The sequence below is a fragment of the Pan troglodytes genome, chromosome 2 (assembly GCF_028858775.2).
Source record: "Pan troglodytes isolate AG18354 chromosome 2, NHGRI_mPanTro3-v2.0_pri, whole genome shotgun sequence".
Lineage (NCBI taxonomy): Eukaryota > Metazoa > Chordata > Mammalia > Primates > Hominidae > Pan > Pan troglodytes.
Genome location: NC_086015.1, coordinates 68,194,047 through 68,217,360, shown reverse-complemented (window position 1 = coordinate 68,217,360; position 23,314 = coordinate 68,194,047). Strand labels below are relative to the sequence as shown.

General features: G+C 42.2%; 1 protein-coding gene across 5 annotated transcripts in view; it reads left to right on the top strand.

Moving 5' to 3' along the window:
* Positions 1–23,314, top strand: part of PRICKLE2 (prickle planar cell polarity protein 2) — a 351,644-nt gene that overhangs the window by 198,456 nt on the left and 129,874 nt on the right. The window contains exon 1 of one of the 5 annotated variants that reach the window (XM_001174646.6): positions 8,006–22,118. The exons of 3 other annotated variants lie outside the window; for them this stretch is intronic. The gene's annotated coding sequence lies outside the window, so the exon portion shown is untranslated. Of the gene's footprint in view, positions 1–8,005; positions 22,123–23,314 lie in introns of those variants that run through there. One more of the 5 variants, XM_009445786.5, reaches the window with a different exon arrangement.

Below are 23,314 nucleotides of genomic sequence, written 5' to 3'. Positions count from 1 at the left end.
GATTGAACCATGGAGGCTGTATTTCGGAGCTTCCTGTGAATAAGTATTGCTGAGAATGAATGAATGTGGCTACATCGTGCCCCTCCTCTGGGATTCCTCAGTGTATTAGAAGGCAGGATAGTCCAGGGGAACCAGAGAACTTTATGAGGGTACTGTCTACCAATAATTTTTGAAATGAAGGCAGACATGTAGCATAGGAAAGTAAAACCTTTGGCTGTGAACTGGACCAAAGTCTTTAGACATGTCTTAGCCTTTCATGCTTAAGCATCTAATTTAGTGTTCCTCAAAGTGTGATCCACATATCAGCAACATCGGTTTTATACCAGCACCTGGAAAGCTGTTAGAAATGCAAAGTGTCAGCTCCACCCACCTCAGACTCGCTGAAAAACACATTGGGGTTTGGGCCAGGGGCCCAACAATCTGTATTTAACAAGCCTTCCAGATGATTCTGTTGCACATTAAAGTTTTAGAAACACTGATCTAACTGAACTCAGACCGCAGGCATTATCAAATAGAGAAATACGAAGATCAAAAAGAAAGAAAAGAGAATTTTATTCTTATGTTGGAAGGTAGGGGTGTGGGGGTGCTATAGGTTGGGTCACGGTTATCTGAGAAGATCACTAAAGTTTTTTCCAACTTCAGGGCTCTGTTTTTAATAGCATCATCAAGATCCCTTGGACAGCGTTTTTTAAAGATAATTATGGCAATGAGGTTTTCCAAGGAAGAGAGGTGTACAGTTTTTTTTGTTTGTTTTTTTTCTTTTTTGAGACGGAGTCTTGCTTTGTCGCCCAGGCTGGAGTGCAGTGGGATGATCTCAGCTCACTGCAACCTCTGCCTCCCAGGTTCAAGCAATTCTCTTGCCTCAGCCTCTTGAGTAGCTGGGACTACAGGCACGCACCACTACACCGGACTAATTTTTGTGTTTTTTGCAGAGGGGTTTTGCCATGTTGGCCAGGCTGGTCTCGAACTCCTGGCCTCAAGTGATCCACCTGCCTTGGCCTCCTGAAGTGCTGGGATTACAAGTGTGAGCCACCACACCCAGTGGTTTTTAAATGATATTCAGGAGAGCTCAAACCGATAGGAAAAGTCTCAGTGAATTATCATTTAATGAGAGAGAACCCCATCTTTGCAGAAATAACTAGGTTATTGGCAAATTGAGAGCACACATGGTTATTCAGACACCCGGTCCTTTCACTCCTGCCTTCTTTTAAACCTAAAAGCTCTGAGACTAAATGTAGATTTCAAACCCTGGATCTTCAGCTGAACAATGCTTAGCTGCCCATTCCGTTGGATTTAACACTTTCTCAGGAATCATCCATTGGTACAAAAAGAGGAATCCTCCCCCATGCCTCTCTGGATTTGAATGGTTGGCCCAGACAGGAATACTTACATTGCCTGGTCAGAAGCCCCAGAACTGCTCAGTGCAACCTTCTAAAGTCTGTTGCAACACACGTCACCTCTTCAAGGTTATCATTTTCCTTTAAGATCTTCTATTGTTATGAGGGAGGACACTGATTCCAAACAGAAGCAGCAATCTACATGTAGAATATGTGTTTCAGAGTACTCTGAACGCTCTGTCTAAAAGTGGAAAGATGAGACTGAGAGGTGAGGGCCACTAGCATTGAGATAGCCGTGACTACAAAACAAGACTTCTAATCCAGTATTTCCCAGTTTTCCCAGCCTGAGAAACCCCATAATTCTTGCAGAGATAGCTTTCCCGTCCTTCCTTATCTGACCCATCTAAGCTTTTTTGTTGTAGAACACTTTCAAACACTAGAATTTTTGGCAGGACATTTTAAGGAGTTGGAGTTGAGCTTTATTTTTTCTTGTTAAATCAAGCTTTGGAAAAATCGAAAACAAAAATTCTAGCATTATCCAGTGAACACACATTTTTTCTCTTAGAAAAATCGGCTTGAAATTTTCTGTGCTTCTTACCTCTTATTAGTAATAATTTACCCTATTGACAACAAGTGGCTAAATAACTTAATTCCACATTCTCTAGATTGGTAGCGATGTTATGGTAGGCATCTATGATTGAAAAAAATAATTTACACACATGGATCAAAACTTGGCAGCCTGGTTTTGAAAGATTCGGGGTGTATTCATGTGTGCTATGACATACTGGTTGAGAACCATTGGTCTACCCACAACCGCAGTAGAATCATACCTGTGTGTTACATATGTAATGATACTGTTCTTTTTTGAGCCATGAGCCACTTGACCCAATTACCGTGCTATATTTCTGCTATATGTTGGTGACCAGATGAAGCCTAGATCATGCTAAGTTGTGTTTTGTGGCATGTATGAATATATCCATTCCCATTTTTGCTCCTTCTGTCTCTCTCGCCCTGTCTCGTTCTCCCTCTGTATCAGACACACACACATACACACACACACACACACACACACACACACACACACACACACACACACCAGTCATTCACTTTTTCTCCTCTAGGTTTATCATAGTTTCCCCTTTTATCATCATCACCTAGTGGCCAACATCAGAATGTCTAGCCTATGTTCACTAAATCCAGGGTAATTGAACATCAGCCCTGGCCAGGGAGAGCTCCTTCCTAAATAGGACTTGGTAATTATCCCCGACATTTTCAAGTGAGAGACTAATTATTGCATCAGTTACTACATAATTCCCTTTGCCAGTTAGCTCATCTTATATCCTCCCTGAAAATGACAAGACACAAATAAGTATACAAATTGGAGCATGTTAGGATGGTGTTTTTGCATTTGAACTGAGATTCCAGGGTATCCAGCCTTGGTTACCAGTGGCAGCACAAACATTTTCACTGAGTAAAATTAAACAGAAGGTGTTCCGGGACTGTGGTTGGTTGCGACAGAATATCAAGGCCAAAATACTGTAACTTCCCAAATGCTATAAGGGTTGCTCTGAGCCACTGCTTTGATTCCATGCAAGTTAACATTTCTATTCATCCTGTTAGTTTTTCTATTGTCTTTGATTCGTCATGGCATCAAACAGGTGATGGGTCTTCCCTGAAAGATGCAACTTTTCCTATTCCATAATTTGGCTGCCACAAATTGGAATACTAACAATTATGACATGAAAGAGCATGGGTAGTACAGAAATAACATACTAGGAGGCTCACAGATACCATTTTATTGGGGTAAAATGAGACAGGGCATTGAGAACCGTGATCAAATATGTATATTTCTTGGACAAGTAGACTGGGTCCTAACCAAAATTAGTCTTCTTGTTTCTGAGCCTCAGTTTACTCATCTCTGAGATGAAGTGATTAAATCTGACATCTTCTAACATCTGTTTTTCTTAATAATCATAACTGACATTATTATAGCACTATTACTATGTGTCAGGCACTCTGCTAAGGGCTTCATCTGCATAATCTCCTTTAATCCTCAGAATACTATTATCTGTCCCCGTTTTACACTGAAAGCCTCAAAGAGGTTGAATAATTCACACAGCTAGTAAGTGACAGAGCTGAGATTTCTACCCAGGTATGATTGATACCAGAATCTGTGTTCTCATCCCCTACCTTATATGAACCCCAAAGTAGCATGTGACAAGATAGGATTTCTAAAATGATTCTAGACCACTGGTTCCCAAGGGGGGCAATTTTGTCCATCAAGAATATTTGACAATTTCTGGAGATATATTTGGTTTTCACGACTGGGGAAAGGGTGACCAGTGGCATCTCATGGATATAGGTCATGGGTACTGCTGAACACCATGCAATACATGGCACAGCCTCCAACAACAAAGAAATTGGCATGAATTGTCTATAATGTCAAGGTTGAGAAATGCTGTTCTAGGCCCAATAAAGAAATGGGTACATCATTGAAACTTTCTCTTTTCTACTGTCCACAGACAATTTTTTAAAAAGCTGTCTTCAAGGGATGACATTCCTGTTTTTAGAGTTTTTGCACACATGCACATCATATTCCCACTCTCAGTACATGGTTGTATTTAAAAGCCACAGGTTTTGGTATAAGACAGACCTAAGTCCAAATCCCTGCTCTCTCACTCTCTGTTTTTCTTTGGGGCCATCACCTAAACTGTTAGGCCTCCTGTTTCTCATCTCTCAGATAGAAACAATTATTCTCTGTCTTGGGACGACTAGGATATAGTAAGTGCTCAATAAACAGTTATCTTCTTTCAGCAGTGCTTCTCTTTCCTTTTGTAAATATCTCAGTCAGACTGTGCTCCTCTTACAGATGACCAGGTATGCTCTTGGCCCCATCATTAATGCTGGCAGGGTGCACAGATTGCCATTCACAGACTGATGCTCACTGTCTTAGACACACAGGAACTGGAGTGGGTGAAGTGTACCCAAAGAGAAGCAGCTGTAAAGCAATGATGGCCCAATGTGAGTGTAGGGGGAGGAGCGGTAGAAGCCAAAGAATCTGGGAATCTTGGCCCCTGGCCAAGTCGTCCACTGAAGTGGACTCTCAGGGTTGGCTAGTGTTATTGTAGAATACATTGTTGCTCTATACTGTAAATGGAAAATTAACTTGTGTAACCAATCAAACAATCTTTGTGATTCTTTGCGGAGCATACCACCCAGATAAGCTGAAGATTTATGTATTTTCTTTTAAAATACCTTTTCTAGGGTAGACAGGGTGGGAAAGAGGGTATAAGTTGAAGAAAGGGGGTTGGGAAGTGATTAGGTGGAGGAATTTCCTTCATGGAAACACTCCTAAGGAAAATGTGCAGTTGGATATGCTGCACTTAGTTCATGAAATGTAACTTAAAATGCGAGGTTCTAGCTAGACTGCCAAGAAGGTGACATTAAATATGCCCTTTTCCTTCTTTGAGAAAAAGATCATTATTATTATGTGCACACTATTTATTTATTTGGGGTAGTGTGGGGACAGAAGAAGAGGAAAGAAAAATGGGATGAAGGTGGAAGGCTCCAAATAAGACCTCTGATCCCTTAAGCTGCTTGCAAAAAAGAGAAAAGATAATTAGAAGGCACACCTGGCATCCCAAGCTTCCCAAAGAACCCTTCAGCTAATCTGAGCAAAATAATATACATGGAGGGATTTCTCCTCCACGATCTCTCATTTGCAGGGTATGAGGTGGAGAATGAGAGGACTGATGTGGTAGACTATTATCCATTTTAATTTCAGGACATGTTTAGATACCTGGTGGGTTTTGTTTTGTAGGGAAACAAAACAAAACAAAACATTTTCCCTTGCTTTGGCCAATGCTGAAGGCATGATTGGGGCTGCCGACAATCAGGCCCTTTTGTGTTGCCTTCCCAGACAGTACTGCTGACGTGCTCTCACAGCATTCCTGTGAAGGAAGCAGAAGAGGGATGATTTCTGCAGCAGGACACAGGAGGAAACAGCCTGTGAGATGGTCAAGGTCTTGCTCAAGTTGCAAAGTCAAGGGCAGATCAAGAGCTGTGGCCCTCATCCCTGAATTTTAAACCAGGCTTCATACCATGGTGGTATTGGAGCACTTTAGAGACACTTGAGATGAGGGGGTGGGGATTCATATAGTATAAAATGCTGAAAAGCTGGTAGGTGTTAAAATATACATGCATGCACACATAAGTACATAACCATGTTACTTACATATATACATGTATGTGTATGCACACATGCATTTATGTCAATATAAGTAGATGAATAAGAGAAACGAGCAGGATAATAAATGTGAGCTGACTCTCCGCCCTGGTGTTTCAGAGAGAAGAACTGGGGACTGTGGAAAAGTGTAGAATGTGTCCCCACTAAAAGAGGGCTGTATCAGTCAGCTCCAGCTGGTGGCTGCCTCCTAGGAGCTTGAGCTCAGCGTATCCAGATGTTGTTGTTAAGAGGAGCCATTATATAGGTAGAGAGTTGGGAAACTACAACTTGTAGGTGCCTGTTTTGATAAAGTTTTATTGGAATATAGCAATGCCCATTTGTTTGTAAACTGTCTGTGACAGCTTGCATTCTGTGACAGCAGAGTTGAGTAGTTGTGACAGAGACTAAGTGGCCTTCAGAACCTAACATATATACCACTTGGTCCTTTACAAAGTTTCTTGACCTCTGGTGTAGACCCAATAGTATGCTTATGTGGGCCAAATTCCAGCTCCATGCCACCAACTGGCCATCCTGGACCCTCAGAGGCTCCTCTAGCCTCTGCCATTGCTCACCCCTTCCTCTTCTTGGCCATAAAAAGCAGTTGTTGGGGATTATTTAGACCATTGGTTCTCCAAATGAAACCTGTGTGCCTAATCCCCTGGAGAGCTTGTGGAAACTCAAATGACCAGACTCCATGCTCAGAGTTACAGATTCTGTAGGTCTGGGTAGGGCCTGAGAATCCATACTTTAAACAAGTTCCCTGGTGATACTGAGGCTGCTGGTCCAGGATCATGTTGTGAGAACCGCTGGCTCAGACATTCCATGCTGTGGGGGAGATCTGAAAGCACCTGGCCTACCAAGCAAGTGACTAAGTTGTCCAGAGGAGAGGAATTAATTCTGTAGGCCCCATGGGACCGATTCACTGAGGCATTTCATAGCCCACACAGGGACTTTAAGCAAAGAATTCTGTGGATCCCTGGAGTCCTGCAGAGTTCCTATATTTCCTCAATTTGAAGAGTATCCCTTGGGCTCCATTCAGGCCCAACTCCATTTAGCCTGCAAAGAGGCATTAGCTGTATATAAAATATTCAGTATTTCCCATCATTGGTGGTGCTATGCGGAGGGGCTGTAGCTCGTTTAATCCTTCATTCACCGACAAGCACAAGAAACTTGATTAGACCTGGAGTACCTGTTCTTCCAACTGTTTTCCTTGGCCTGGTCAATCTCTTGGTGACCTCATGGCCTCCCCATGTAACTGGCCAAACCCAGGTGTCCCTTATATCACATTCGACTCAATCCTAGGATGGAATGGAAAGAACGGATTCAGCAGGCTAAATGAAAATTTTATTTATTTTTTGAGACAGGGTCTCTGTCGCACAGGCTGGAGTGCCGTGGTGTGAACACAGCTCCCTGCAGCCTCGACCTCCCAGCCTCAAGTGATCCTCCTGTCTCAGCCTCCCAAGTAGGTGAGACTATAGGCACATGCTGGGCTAATTTTTTTTTTTTTTTTTTTTTTGGTAGCGATGGGGTTTTGTCATGTTGCCCAGGCTGGTCTCAAACTCCTGGGCTCAAGCAATCTACCTGCCTTGGCCTCCCAATGTACTGGGATTACAGGCATGAGCCACAGCACCAAGCCCTACATGGAGAATTTAAGAACAGTAATAAATAAAAGAAAAAGGAAATCGATTCAGAAATTAGATGGATGCTTACACTTAATAATTATTTTGATTTCTCTGAGCCTCAGTTTTCTTATCTGTGATAAGCAACTATAGGTATAACCTTGAAGGGTTGCTGTGAGGGTTGAATTAGATTTGTGTCTGCAGTAAATGTCACCTACAAATCTGGCTTATAAATCACCTCCCCTCCCCTGTCCCTGTGGCTGGGAGTGCCTGATAGCAATTACCTTAGAGAGTCCCAAAGGATTACAGGATTACAGGCCTTCGGAGTGTCTGTGGATAGCACCTGGTGGCTCAGATTTGGCTCTGCCAAAGGATCCTTCCAGGAAGCATCTCCGTGTTCCCTGGGCAGCTATCTCCGGCCACTGGCTGACTGTAACTTTCTTTCATTCCTGGTGTTTCTTATTGCAGAATATGTCTCCCCTCATCCCAGCGAGCTGAACCTCCTCTGTGTATCTCTGTTTTGGCCATGCTCCTAACAGCCCTTCCTTCCACAGCTGCCCCAGCTGTGATGAGTTGAGCAGAGAGGACGCTGCCAGCCCCCCGCCCCCCAGCAGGGCTCTGTGTGCTCCATTTAAGGGAAGAGGAATGTGGTGCCTGACGGATGAGTCAGAGGCTGCTACCTCGCCGTGTGGTGTGTGGAGCCGGCTGTGAGGTGCGTGCCTGGCCCCCTCAGAGGAGGGTGCTAAATAATTCGCCAAGGCAGTCTGCTCTGACATCCATCTGGGCCTGTCCCCTGGTGACCCTGAGGATGTACCAGCAGGGCTCCTGCTTGCTGTGGCATCTCAGGGAGCTAGAAGAATAAACAGGCAGCCTGAAAACTGCCCTGGCTGCCAGGGATTCCATGGGCTTGGGTTGGGTGGGCTGACTGGTGTCTGCTGATGGCCACTCAAATCAGAGGGCTTCAGATGCCCTCGCTGTACAGAGCAAGATTGATAGTGTGTTTATACTCAGACTTGATAAACATTTAGTAAGCACCTGCTGTATGTTTGGCAATTTTACCTGCATTACCTCATATAATTCAGAAAACTCATGTGGCAGAGATTCTTAGATGAGACTCAAAGAAGGAAAGTGACTTGTCCCAATTCACACAGCTAATAAGAAGGGGTAGGGACAGAACTTGCCTTACCCCACCTCCTGCCTGACAGAGTGCCTGTTATCCAGAGGTCCTTGGCAGCAGGGGACCTTTTCTCCCTCTTACAGACACTGGCTGTCTTGGTGATTCAGACCCCTACATGTTAGCCCTAATTCTACCAAGTTTTCTTTTTTCTTTTCTTTCTTTCTTTCTTTTTTTTTTTTTTTGAGACGGAGTCTCGTTCTGTTGCCAGGCTGTAATGCAGTGGCGTGATCTCGGTTCACTGCAACCTCCACCTCCCGGATTCAAGTGATTCTCCTACTCAGCCTCCCGAGTAGCTGGGACTACAGGCAGGCACCATCATGCCCAGCTAATTTTTGTACTTTTAGCAGAGACGGGGTTTCACCATGTTGTCCAGGCTGGTCTCGATCTCTTGACCTCGTACCTGCCTGCCTTGGCCTCCCAAAGGGCTGGGATTACGGGTGTGAGCCACCCCACCCAGCCAATACTACCAAGTTTTCTAAAAGGAAGCACGTTGTGGTATATAACTAAACCTCTTCTGTTCATTTCAACTGTTTCAGGTTCTGATACCTGCTTCTTATAGTTTGGACCCTGCTTTGGTCTGGTCCTCCCCTGATCAAGATGGTGGCTGCAAGGCCATTTTCAAAATGATGGCCTTGTCCACTGAACTTCTTGCTCTCAGGAAAGGTTGACAGTCTTCAGGCAGAATTCCCAGCAACCTCCTGCAGGGTTTGAGTTAGCCTAGGGGTGGAAGAGTGAAAGGCAGACTTGGAGAAGGAGAATGATGGACAAACAAACAAGAAAGGGGCTTTTTCTCATCCTGGCAAGCCAAGAGGAGTTAGTTCTGCAGTTCTAGGAAGGTAAATTTTGTACAATACATCACACAGAATTTACCTTCATGGCTACTGTCTCCTTATGATATGGACAGGAGGCAGGGAAATACTAGGCAGAAAAGGGTGGGGCCCCCTGGTGAAGCCCTACCCTCAAGCCTGGATGCGTGGCCCAAAGTGAGAACATGCATTCCTGTTTTCCTGCCCAAATTTTGCCTTTTCCAAAACTAACCTGGTCTGCCCCACCTCCCATCCTGTAGCCATAAAAACCCCAGGCTCCACTGGCAGAGGAGCAGGGCAGAGAGGTGGAGTGGCAGAGTGGCAGGAAAGGAGAGAAGAGAAGGAGCTGAATGTCCAAGAGAAGCAACTTGATTTCACAGGGATGGCTTGGCAGTGGGACCTCGGAGAAGAGTTCGGCCGGAGATGGCCGAACTCCAGGGGAAGACTACCTTCCCACTCAATCCCCTTTCCAGCTCCCCATCCCACTGAGAGCCACTTTAATTGGCAATAAAATCCTCCACATTTATTATCTTCAATTCACTTGTGCACCCTGATTCCTGCTGGATGCCAGGCAAGGACCAGGGTGCAGATGCAACAGGCTGTCACACTGACCCTCCACTGAGCTAACACTTAAGCCATCCACAGATGCCAAAACTAAAAGAGCACATTGTAACATACGCCCTCTGGAGCTCTGGGGCTCATAGACAATCCCTAGACACTGCTGCGGGCTTGCATGGAGTTCTCCTCCTGCCGATTGCCCATAAGTGCTCATCCTGGCCTCTGAACCCACTCACCTGCGTGCTCCCCATCCTGTGAGGGGTTGAGAGCTGTAGGCTGAATAAATGAGCCAACCCCTTCATGAGTCCCACAAAGGGGTTAAGGGAACTATCCCATTTCACTCAGATGCAGAGATCACCGCAGCATGATAAGTGGGAAGATCTATGATTACTGTTTGGCAGATAATAATCGTACCTTACACTTACTGAGCACTCCTGGTGTATTTGACACCATACAAAGTGCTTTGTGACGATATTACAATTGTCACCGTCATTCACGTTTTTCAGAGGAGGCTTCTGAAGAGCAGAGAGGTTAAATAACTTGTCCAACATCACACAGACAGCAAGAGCCATAGCCCAAGGATCAAACACAGACTTCTTAATTCTAATACCAGGGTGAGTTCCATTATAGCAGGATTTTCTTTCAAACCAAGATAAATTAGATGTCCTTTATTTATTTATAGCAAGTTATTTATAGGTCTTATGGAATATTTAAGATTAGAAGGAACAGAGCTAGGATCCAGTTCAATGGTTTGAGGGATATGTAAGCTGTAGTTACATTCCTCATTCTCTTTTTTTTCATCAGTCACCTGGCTAATGAAATTCACAGATGTGACAGTGTCCCTATGCTGTGATCAGCTTGGGTTACTAATTGTCATAACCATGGATAAAGAACATCAGCTGTGGCAGTTTATGGTTGGCTATGGCATACATAGGATAGGCTGTGGGTCATGGGCATTTCTTCTTTCATTTCTTTATTCAACCCATATTTATTGAGGACCTACTATGTGCCAGGCATTTTTCTGGGCCCTGGGGATCGAGGGCTGAATAAAACTGACATAAAGCAGCATAAACAAGTCAAACATATCATGATCTAAGTATGCTAAGTGTTGGGCATCAACTTCCAGTATGGCAGTGTGAGGAGCATGGTAGACTCTTTAATCAACAAAACAATCATTTGCCGAAAATTATTTTAAAATATAAGCAACCTTTTAAAGTTTCTGGAAATTGTCCCAAGGGTATACAACAAATGGGAAAACACAAGGAAATCTAAATCTTAGTAAGAAGAGTGAGAGTCTATGGCATTTTAACCATGATCCTCTCTTCTCCAGGTACCCCTGCCACGTACTGCCCCTCCCCCCACTACACACACACAACGCAGATCAGTGTGATGGAAACTCCACTCTGGGTGTGTTCAGTCAAGCAGATTGGGCTCTTTCTCCACCTAGCTTCTAGTCTAGGGCTATGCTTTCACACTGGGAGGGGCAGCCTGAAAGACTGGCAACACCCTACCCTTGCTAAGGAACCCAGCTTTCATCAGATCAGACTGTGGAACAATTTATGCCAAAAGGAATTGTCAAAACAATAGAACAATCAGCTAGTGATTAGTGGAGGTTAACTGTTGGGCGTGATATCAATAGGAAAACTGGTCTCAGGCCCTCCGGAGGGACATCAGAAGCTGCACACTGCCAGGGAAACAGACTTCGCTCAACTTGTCTGCCTAGCCACTAGACAAATAAGCAAACAACAACAGAAAGCTCCAGAAGGGGGGCAGGGTGGTGGTGCACAGTCAATATCCAGAATTGCTATAATATAGTATCTACAATGTCCATTTTTCAACAAAATATTTTGAGACATGCAAAGAAACAGAAAAGTGTGACCTATATACAGGAAGAAAACAAAAGTAACTGCCCGTGAGAGGGTCCAAATGTTGGAGCTAGCAGGCAAAGACTTCAAAGCAACAATTATAAATGTGTTCAAAGAACTACATGAAACTTTCTAAACAATTAAAAGAAGGCGTGATGACAGCATCTCATCAAGTAGAGAATATCAATGAAGAGAAATTGTTAGAAAAGAATTATAAAAATGAAAATTTTGAATTGAAAAGTATAATAACTGGAATGAAAAATTGACTAGAGGGGTTCAAGAGTAGATTTTAATCTGGTAGAAGAAAAATATTGGCAAATTTGAAGGTAGGTCAATAAAGATTGTGTACTCTGAAGAGCAGAGAAAAGAGAGTGAAAATAAATAAACAGAGCTCCTAAGAAATGTGAGATACCATCAAGCACACCTACATATGCTTACTGGGACAAGTAGAAGAGGAGAGAGAAAAAGCTGAAAAAATATTTGAAGAAATAATGGTAGAAGACTTCCGAAGTCTCATGAAAAGTATTAGTCTACACATCCAGGAAGCCAAAGTACTCCAAGTAGGTAAGCTCAAAGAGATTCACACTCAAACACCTCATAATCAAAATGTTGAAAGACAAAAAGAAAATCTTGAAAACCGCAAGAGAAAACAACTCATCACTTACAAGGGAACGACAGCTGACTTTGTAGTTCTGGCAGAGACCTAGAAGAATGCTCTTAAAAAGCAGAACTGAAGTACAAGGGAAAAAAGAAAAAATAGATAAATGAACTTTATCAAAATTAAAAATCTTTATGCTTCAAAGACACTATCAAGAAAAAGAATATACCCCACATGATGGGAGAAAACATTTATAAATCATATATCTAATAAGGGACATGTTCCCAGAATATACAAGGAACTTTTATAACTTACTAATTTTAACACATGTGTGCCCAATTTTAAAATGAGCAAAAAATTTGAATATACGTTTCTCCAAAGAAGGTATGCAAATAGCCAACACACATATGAAAAGATGTTTAACATTATTAGCCATTAAGCAAATGCAAATAAAAACCACTATGAGGTATTACTTCATACCCACTAGGATGACTGTAATAAAAAAGACAATAACAAGTTTTGGCAAAGATATGAAGAAATGGGAAGCTTCAGATATCACTTGTGAGAATGTGAAACTGGAGTAGCACTTTGAAAAACTGCTTGATGGTTCTATGAAATGTTAAACCTAGAGTTATATGACCCAGCAATCCCACTACTAGATATGTATCCAAGGAAAATAAAAAGCATGCATCCCCACAAAAACTTATACATGAATGTTCATAGTAGCATTATGTGTAATCATAAAGACTGGAAACAACCCAAATATCCATCAATTGATGAATAGATGAATATGATGTATATTAGTACAATGGAATATTACTCTGTCATAAAAAGAATGAAATTCTGATATAAGCTACAGAATGAACCAAAAATACACTAGGTGAAGAGCCAGGCACAAAGGGCCACATATTATATGTTTCCACTAATATAAAATGTCAAGAATAGGCAACTCTATAGAGACAGAAAGTAGATTAGTGTTTGCCTAGGCCTGGAGCAGTGGGACAAAGTGGGGAGTGACTACTGCTTACTAGAGGGTTTCTTTTTGGATTGAAGAAAGTTTTAAAGTTAGATTGTGGTGATGGTTGTACAACCCTATGAATATACTTAAATGGGTGAGCTGTATAGTATATTAATTATATTTCAATATAACTCTTCTTAAAAGGATCTAAGGAGAAAAATAAAGTAGGGAATTGTTTGGCCATGTTAGTAAGATGCGGGAAGGATGACAATCTCAGATAGGATGGAAAGCCTTAGCCCTCACCAAGGTGACATTAGACTTGAAATAGTGACAGAGCAAGCCACATGACTTTCTGCAGGAGGAATATTTCAGACAAGTGCAAAGACCAGGAGGCACACATGTGCCTGGCATGTTTGAGGGCCAGTGTTCATGTGACAGGAAGGGAGACAGTAGCAGGAGACAGTGTCGGAGAAGCAATAGGACCTAGATCTCCAGGGACTTATTCTGAGATGAGCAGCATCACCAATGGAGTCTTGAGCAGAAGCATGGCATGCTGCAATGTTTGTTTTCAGAGAATCAAGATGACTGCAGCTTTGTGAATAGACTGAAGGGGAGCAATAATAGACCAGGTAGGAGGCAAGAGTTGATGGTGACTTGGAACTTCATCCAGGAGAGAAATGGCAGTGGCATGGACCAGTGTGATGATGGTGGAGGAAAGATATTAGATCCTGTGTATATTTTGACAGTAGAGCTAACGGGATTTGCCAAGGGCTGGAAAATGTTCAGTGTCAAGGACCAGAGTGTAAATGTATTAGCTTTGCAGGCTGTACGTTCTCTGTTACAATGACTCAACCCTGCCATTGTATCATGAATGCAGCCATAGATAGCACATAATGAATGGTCATGATTGTGTTCCAATAAAAGTATTTGCAAAAACGTGAAGCAAACCAGATTTGGCCTGTGGGATATAGTTTGTCAACCTCCTCTGGATTAGATGTCAGGGGTGAAGGATGGCTCAAAGGTATTTGTTCTCATCCATTGGGAGTGTGGAGCTGCCATTAACTGAGATAGCAAAGACTACAGATGGAGCAGATTGTGGGGGATATGGTGTGGACTCAATTGGGAATTAAGAGATGGAGATGTGACATAGGCAGTTGGTCTTGAGGTCATGGAAAAGGTCTGGCCTTGAGTCATCAGCCTAAAGGTGTGTTTAAGACCCTACCCTAGACCAGAGAAGCAAATGTAGATATACAGGAGTCCCAGGACTTAGCCGCAGGTTCTCCAGCATTAAGCTCTCAAGGAGATTAGCATGAGCCAGCAAAAGAGCCTGAGAAGGAGCAGCCAGAGGGTAGGAGGGAAAGCAGGAGAATGTGGCATCCTGGAAGCAAAGCTAAGAAGTGTTTCAGTGAGCTGAACCCCATCCTTTCCTTTCCCACTCACAAGAGTATGTTGGAATGCAAATGAACAGAGAGATATTCTTACAGGAATAATCCTGAAATTCCTCTAATTTCTAGATTAGAAGAAGCATTGTCAAGCTTTTTATTAATTCAAAAAAATGTTCATTAGCTGTCAGGCCACAAAGCAGTAGATCCTTTGAATAGAATGGTGAGCCACAAAAGGCATGGTCTCTGCTCTTAGGCCACATAGAGTCTGGTTAGTAAGAGAGAGAGGTTAATCACATAATCGTTAACATTGACCAAGGATGGATCATCATAACTAACCAAGGATGTAGAACTGTGAACCAGAATGAGAGTCCTAAGGGAAAGGGCACACATCTAAGAGTGCAACACTCTATGTACTCTTCCCTTGTACAAAGGAATTGATCTAATCTGATGGCCCAGGGAACCTTCTATGTTTTTCTGTTTTTAATAACACATTATTTCCCACACTTCACACCCTAATGGGAACACACCTGGTTTTTGTTTTTGTTTTCGTTTTTGTTTTTAGAGGAAATTTGTGATCCTCTGAAGTAAAGGAAAGAATATGGGTTTTGTCATCACACCCAAGACCAAACTTCAGCTGTGGACCCCTGCATCATTCTTTTATCCTCTTTGGACCTCTGCATCTTCATCTGTATGATAGGGGATAATAAATGCTACATTTTTGGTTTATGGTGAGGACTAAATGAGATAAAGTATGCAAGATGTCTGGTATGTCCAGTCCTCCTCATTCCTTTAGAAAAACAATATTTTAGTTTGTACATCTGTGACATTTTGTAGTAATAATTTTTCTTGAGCAGGTCTTTGTTGCCAGTTTGCTACTTTATGAGGCAGAGAGTTTTTAGCCTTTTTCTAGGATATCATTCATTTTGCCAATGTTCTCTTCCAAGAGAAACGTGTAGGAACCTGAGTGTTCGTATTTAGGGAATACTGAAAAACCAAAGCATCCCTGTACAGATCTTTGTTGTTCTCCCAGTCCTTTACATAAAGAAAATGCAGGTTTCAGCTGTTTAATGAAAATTAGTAGTTCCCAAAACCTGCCATTATAAGTGCAGCTTTCTTTGTCTAAGGAAAAACCATTTGCTAGCACATCATGTCAGTTTAACAATATTTTCATGGAAATGTGCAATGGTATGCCTAGTGAAATCATTGATGCAATCTTTAATGTTTTTGTGGGGAGGGAGCAAAATCTTTAGCACTCTTTCATTTTGATGTGCACAGTCTAGCCTGTCCATATTTCTCATTTTAATTAATGTAATTAAAAGAGGATAAAAGGCTGTGTTAAAATTTTGTGTGTTAGATTATCGGGATCAAGAATAATTAAAATGTATGAAATGTGACAGATTCCTAAGATGATAGGGAAAAAGGAAGGCCCCTTTTCTGAATTTAAATTGTACCAAATTATTTTTCACAAGATTTAGAAATGTCCATGGATAAGAAGCGTTTATGATATGGAATCTTCACAAATGGACAAGACAGAAGGCTTGAGGGGGTGCTTGTCCTTATGTTATCATGAACAGTTTTATCATTTATATTTGCAGCTCTCCTTCCTGTTGCCTTCTTTGGAAACCAAGTGGAGAATAATATTGATTTAACACCTACTATATGCTAGGTACTCTACACAGTACTTTATATATCTCAGTTCATCTAATCTTACCGAAGCCTTTGATAAAGAGATGTCTCCATTTTATAGATGGTGAAACTGAGGCTTAGAGGTGAGGTAGCTGTCATCTGCTAGGTCATGCTGCTAGGAGGTAATTGGGCCAGATGTGAATTCAGGTCTTTTTTGTTGGAGTTTTTCAATGACAATACTCTGCCCGTTGCAGGAGGCAGATTATCAGTATGGATTAGAAATTGGCTAGAAACTGTTGAGGATAACTCTTTTGAGCATTTCTTTTTTATGAATGCAGCTATGCATCTTTACCTACATTGTAGAAGCTTCACATGTTTCAAATATTTATTTTCTGTATGGTTACATGGGTTGCCTGTTGTTGCTTGAAAGTTAATTAAAATTTACAATATTTTCTTTTTCTTTGTTCTGAGGTAAAACAGATGCAACTTTGATCTCTAATACTCATTTAGGACTATCATAGTTTTTTAAATGTTAAACATTCCTTTGTTTAAAGGCATTACGTGTTTAATAGATTGTATTTTGTTTTGTTTAATGTTTTTACATAGCACAAATTAAAATGGACAGCTATGGCAGACATTACTGGGGTCCTCCATTGTCTGTTTTCCCTGTTCTTTGTGAGCATGCAGTTCCCAGCCTCCTTGCAGCTGGGTGAGGTCATGAGACTAGTTTGACCACTAGAAGTGATATCATTCATCTCCAGGCTGAGGCACCTAAAAGCCTCTTCAGTTCTCTCTTCTGCTGTTGTTGTAACTTGGAAATTATTCACTGAGATCACAGAGGCACAAGAAGGAAGCAGAGTAGATCCCTGAGTCGCTACTTAGAATGGAGTACCTGGAAAACCTCTGGGCCTCCAACCAACTTTGCCTGAGAGAGAAATCAAACTTTCTTGTGTTAAGCCATTGACATCTGGGATCGTATGTTACTGCATCATCACCTATGCTAGACCAACTTACATGACAATTCTTTGTCAGCCTCCTCTCCCACATTTACTTTATTAGACTTTGAAATCTAAATATCAGGATTACTCTTGAGTAAAATATTTAAAAGCACGCACACACAGAAATGCACACATTTGAAAAGGGAAAACTCATTAGATGAGTGGTTTGAAACTTTGGTAATATCCCTTACAACAATTAGAATTTCCCAATAGCAGGGCCAGAAGGTAGTAATCTAAATGAGCTAGGATGAGTGATGTCTGTCTTTTTAAAGTTCTCCAAAAACTGAAACACTGCCATTTCCTTGAGTGACCCATGTCAGTTCTTATCTCAATATTCAGAAGTCTTCCTTAGGTCCAAGAAAGATTTTAAATGACCTAAAGAGGAATTGAGGACCCTCTTTAGGTCGTTTCAATCCATTCCTTCTTATTTTATACCTGTAGAAACAGAGATTTAAAACTTGTTCATTGCAGCCTTCCTCATTACAGCTCTTCATCTAGGAGGCTACCACCCTTCCTGTCACTTACCCTTCCCTTCTGTAACCTGACCAGTAGAGATGTACTTGACCTTTCCCTGTAATCCTCTAACAAGATGCTGCCTAAAGCTGTCTAGAATGGAAAGATGATTTGATTATCCAGCATGCATGGAGCTGTCTCTTTGTTATTACCTGCCAGTGTCATGTTGGTGCTATTTTGCTGTCTTGTGTCCATGCAGACGTCTCTTAATTATGCATTTGTGTTCATAATTTTCCTTCCTACTCATGTTCTTGTTCCTGCCTGGAACACCTCTAGCAGAAGGTGAATTTGACTAACGTCAAATTTTTGCAGCCTTTTTGTACTTCTGGATTTTGTGTCATGCTTAGTAAGGCCTTCCCCCACTATAAAATTGTTTTTTAATTCCAAAAAAGTAAAAGTGTTTTTGACCTTGGGCCTGACCCAGATCATACTTTTCCTGGTTCCTGATCACCTCTGCCATAATTAATTTTGTCTTCCTTGTCCTTTTTCCTATATACTATACGCAATTATGGTCATTTGTATAAATATCCTATCATTCTACCTAAACAGAAAGTTCTGAAGGTCGACAGTTGCATCCTTGTCTCCTGACAAGAGTGTCCTCCGCTTCACAAATCCCTAATAAACATTTGGTTGAGTTTCTCATATGTATTACCTGTTCTTCCCTGCCTTTACTCGCATGAAGTTTGCTGTCATGAATGTGGAATTTCACTGTTTTTTAGAAAAACAATGAGTTTTGTTCCTATTTACTAGGTCTCTGAAATTTTTAAAGTAGTTTTTTCTCACTTTTTCTAATACCTACCAGTATAATTTGTAAAAAAAAAAAAAAACCTCATTAGAGTGGTCTCCAGGATGAAAATAATGACCACAGGGAATTAACAATCTGTGGATTTTGTAATTTTAATATTCTGTGTAAGTGTGATGCATAGATATCCAGCTTCCTCATCACCAAGCTGAGCTCACAGAGCGTGTGCTGGCAAAAGGACTTGGGCAGCATGCTTTTGTGCCATCCCTCTCTTGAATGCAATTAGGCCTTTGAGGACTCTGCATGCCTCCTACCATAACACACACCCCATTCTACTCTAATTGCCTACTTAATTGTCTTCTCTCTGATTGCCAAGCTCTTTTAAGGCAGGATCCCTGTGTATCTTGGTCACCATGTTGTCTCCAGACCCTAGCACAGTGACTGGCAAATAGTAGGAGCTTATGTAATGAGTGAATGGATATATGAATGAATGGGTGAAGCATGTATTCATCTCAAAAATATAGTTGTCTTGTCCTGGTGTATAGTTTCAGAAGAGGGAGCCCACCTCTTGGTCATTTTTACTCCTTTATTTCCTAGATTCATAGCAATTCAAAGCATTTGTATTGTATCATATGGAAAATGGCATATCAGTGGCTCACCCACATTAGATAGAACTTTGAGATATGCTCTAGGAATAAAGATAATTTTGCAGTCTTCCCTTTACCGCTTTCTCCCCACCTTTTGAATTTTGACTGGTTACTTAACTAATTTGCGCTGAAGTTAATGGTGGAAGCATGATTGTTTCTATTAATATTACCAATAGCTAACACTTATTGAGTGTTTGCTATGTAACAGGCTCAGTGTTAAATGTTTCACATTAATTCTCATTGGATTCTCCCAACGGCCCCATGAAGGTAGGCACTATCATTATGCCCTAGGTTACATGTAAGGACCTCAGGCCTCAAGTCATAGACCTAGCAAGTGTCAGAGCCAGAGTCTGACCCCAGGCAATCCATTTTAGACTCCATGTTATGATGTTAATTCTTATGAAGTTGGTAGTGATGTGTCACATCTGTTCCAAGTGAAGAGTAATCTCTTGCTATGTTTCAGCTGTCTTCTTTATCTCATTGTTGATCACCTGTGAATTGCCTCTTGTATGACCATGCTGAGCATGAGTAGATGAGAGAGTAGTGTACCCATTTTTAAGAAACTGAGGCATGGTAAGTTGAAGTGACTTGTTCGTGGCCACACTGGGTTAGAATGTCACTGCTTCCACTTGGCTACTGGGGGCCCCAAACTGTTAGACTTGTTAATTGACTTTTTGAAGGATATTGAGGTCTGGGGAGATCATCTGCCTCCCTACACGCTCTGAGTTCTGTGTGATGGAAACTGAAGGCTGAGTGTTATTCATTTGCTTGTATTTTATTTCTCTTACTGAGACGTTATTCCAGGTCTCATGATTTTCACCATGAAAGGTCTTCTGGGAACTAGAGAGAAGCATTCTGAAAGAAGTTATTAAGCATTATTAATACAATTACGTACAACAAAAGACATAATTTAACTTCCCCACATCCAACAAAGAAATTCATTTGAAGCTTCAGCTTCCACTGCAGCTGGAAGGGCAGAGCTCATCACAGTGGGTTCCCCAGGCGGGGGAGTGTGGGCAAGGAGCCGTGCTAGTTGCTTTGTCCTTTGGGACACTTCTGTGCATGATGGAATATTCCTCACTCCCAGCCTCCCCAACCTTTCCCTCACCCTTCACTTTCGCTCACAGTGGTTCCTTATCACAGGCACAGAGTCCAGAATATTGCCTGGCTCTTGCCTCTCTCCTGGCCCGGGATACTGCACAGGCAGCATTGAAGGAATATATGATTTTAAACAATTAAAGATGACCATGGAAATACTCAGATGCTAGGAACAGTGATCAGCCTAGTAGATAGTATGCCTCGGTGAATTTTTCTAACTTCATTCAAACTATCAGAAATAGCTATTGAGTATGTGATATTGTGTTAATCTTCACCATAGTTCTATTCAATATTTTACTTTCTTTAATTGCAGTAGCCCATAAGGCCCTTGAAAGCAGAGACTGTGTTTATACCTAGTCTTTAGAGCTGTGCATGGCATAGAGTATGTGCTTAGTAAATATTTATTGAATGAGTGAATGGTACAGTTGAGGTTATTGAAGATCCCACAAGTTAAGTTACTTGCCTAAGATCACACTGCTAGCAGGAAGGAAAGGCAGGATTTGAACACAGGGCTCTCCAAATGTATAGATTCCTTTCTTCCAGATTGCTTGGTTAGGCCGCCTAGTGGTGTATAAAAATGGAGATCAGAGACCCCAAATGTATTCAACAAAAGCTCTATCTGAGGTCTAGGAAATGTGGATTCTGACCCATCCTTGCTGAAATCCTGGTGTGACTTTACAAAAGTCCTTTCTCCAGTTGTCTCCATTTTCTAATCTGTAAAATGAGGAGACGGAAGCAATGCTCTCTGAGGGTCTCAGGGTCTTCAGATGCCCTGGGAAGGTTTATGCTTTGTCTTCTTCTGCAGTTGGAATTGGGGTAAGGGGTTAAAGGGCAGCTGACTAACTCACCACCCAAGCACGTGAGGAAAGGAGTCACTTGTGCTTTATTTCAAGGTGCACAAAAACTCAAAGGTGACATAGTCTTAGGCCAAAAAACAAGCAACACCCGAAAATGAAAGTTGAAGAGAGAAGAGAAAGAAAAAAAAAAAAAAAAGGAGAGGCATTTGAAGGCTTGACACAGCATTTAATTAAAAAAGAGTGCTCTGATTCCACTCCTAGGTTGGTGCAGCATGTAATCTGAAACAGGCACTCAGGTTGATAATTGTGCCCAGATCTGAACCTTGGCACATAAGAGCACAGCTTTTAAGAAGAAAAAAAATAGGCATGTGTCTTTAAAGCCTCTCTTCTTATATGTGATTTTTTTCATGCTCATTTGGAGGCTACGTAGCTGGGCCTTTGCATCCAGCAAAGGCTTCCTTCCCCTCTCCCTGGCTTGGGGATTATTGATTTGGAAGGCAAGGCTAATTTACATGTAAATAAATCTCAGCACTGGGCAGCAGGATGGGACGTCCAGATGCCGTGACTGACTTGCTGACATCACAGCTTCATTAGCATGCGGAGGATGCAAGCACTGCAACAGCGACTTCTCAGGCACCACCAGCAGCGCCACCGAGAGTTATTATTATTTTTTGACCAAGCAGCACATTTCCTGGTTCAGTGGCTTGAGCTCTGTGAGCAGCTGACTAGTCACCCCGGGTCTGGCTCAGGATCAGCTGGTGACGCTGGGCTGGAGTCTATGACTTCTTCCTTCAGATTGTCATGAAGAAGGGGAGTTAAGAGGAAACTGGGGGTCCTCCGGAAGGCGATCTGAGCACTCAGGCTGATCTAGAGGAAGAGTAGAAGTCATACTTTTTTTCTCCTGCTTGGTGAATTCCCCAGCAGAGTCTGGATCCAGCAGTGCTGTTTTCCCTGAGGGAATGTGGAGCAGCTCGGCTTGAGTCTGTTGCCAGCTTCAGGAAGGGTTCAGACTGAAAAGGGGGTTTGAGGAGAAGATGCTTTGGCTGCCTGAGGTCCTGCTTGCGTTCTTAGAAGTCAGATCCAGGGAGAAAGTGAACTGGGACAATTAACAAGCTCCAAGGGTCTGGCAGAAGCTTCCTCCGAGACTGGGCATTTCATCCTCCCTGGAGGTGGGTAAGAAATTTGCTCTAATTCACAAATTAAACAGCAGTATGTTTTCTAAGGAGGATGAGAAAGCCAGATCTAGGGCCTTTGCATTGGGGGAGGATATTGGGTCTTCGTTTTCTTGGCCAGGTAGCATTTTTGGTGGCCCTGCGACCCCTTTTGCCTTTTCTATGCTTATTAGAAAGCTCGATTACAAAGTGTTATGTCACAGCTCTAGGGAGTCTTGAAGAAACGCTTAAATCTTGATGCTTAAGAAGAAGCAGCGTTTCTCTAAAAGTGTAGCTGTCTTTAAAAAACCATAATAATATGGGGAAAGGGGCTAACAGACCAAATACCTGAGAGTGTTCATGCACAGTAGTCATTTCAACACATGATGTCAGAAACCATTAGGGGATCTGAGGAACAAGGACCCAGCTGAGACTTCCAGGTAAAGAAATGGCTTTCAAATTATTTAGGTTTAATTGTAGACACTGCTTTCAGATTAGAAATGGTGACAGAGTTTCAGAATATGACTGCATAGCCTGGCTGAACACACGATTCGGTTTGCCCTCTATGCTGGGTTTCTTGAGGGAGTGATCATAGTTAGTTCTCCTCACTCTTGGCTTCTCGAAAACCAATCATAGCATTACTAATTTGCCATGGGGGTCTTGCAATGAAATACAGATTTTTAATCCCATGGTTTTTTGTTATGCGGTCTTGGACTATGCTGGGGTCCAGTGGGACTTTTATGAATCATAAATAATCCAGGCTGGGCCAAATCACACTGAGGTTAGCGATCCATACCAGATGTGATGCCATCCGCTGGTCCAAATGTGGCTCTTGTCTAACTTAGGCACATAGATTATTTCCCCAGTGAGAGAGTTCTGCTTCCCATATCAATGCATGTATGAGCACAGTCAGGGGAGGGCTCCAGTGTGCCATGAATATGTAGACATAGACTGCCGTGTACTGAATCTGCAGCTGGGTAAGGCTGTGATTTGCTTTGGCTGCACATCTCTTCCCAAAGACTGTTTTAAACCATCTCAGTGAGACTTAAACTAAATGAAGCAGCCTTGCCTCTTTGCTAGAGGCCAAATTGGCTGCTGTAATCCTGCTCCTCAGAAGGCTTACTGCCTGCTGATGGCTTTCACAGATGGGTCAGGATGAGTGTCCCCAAGGGCTCCAGAGTAAGTCACAACTTTGACATAATTACCATATTTTG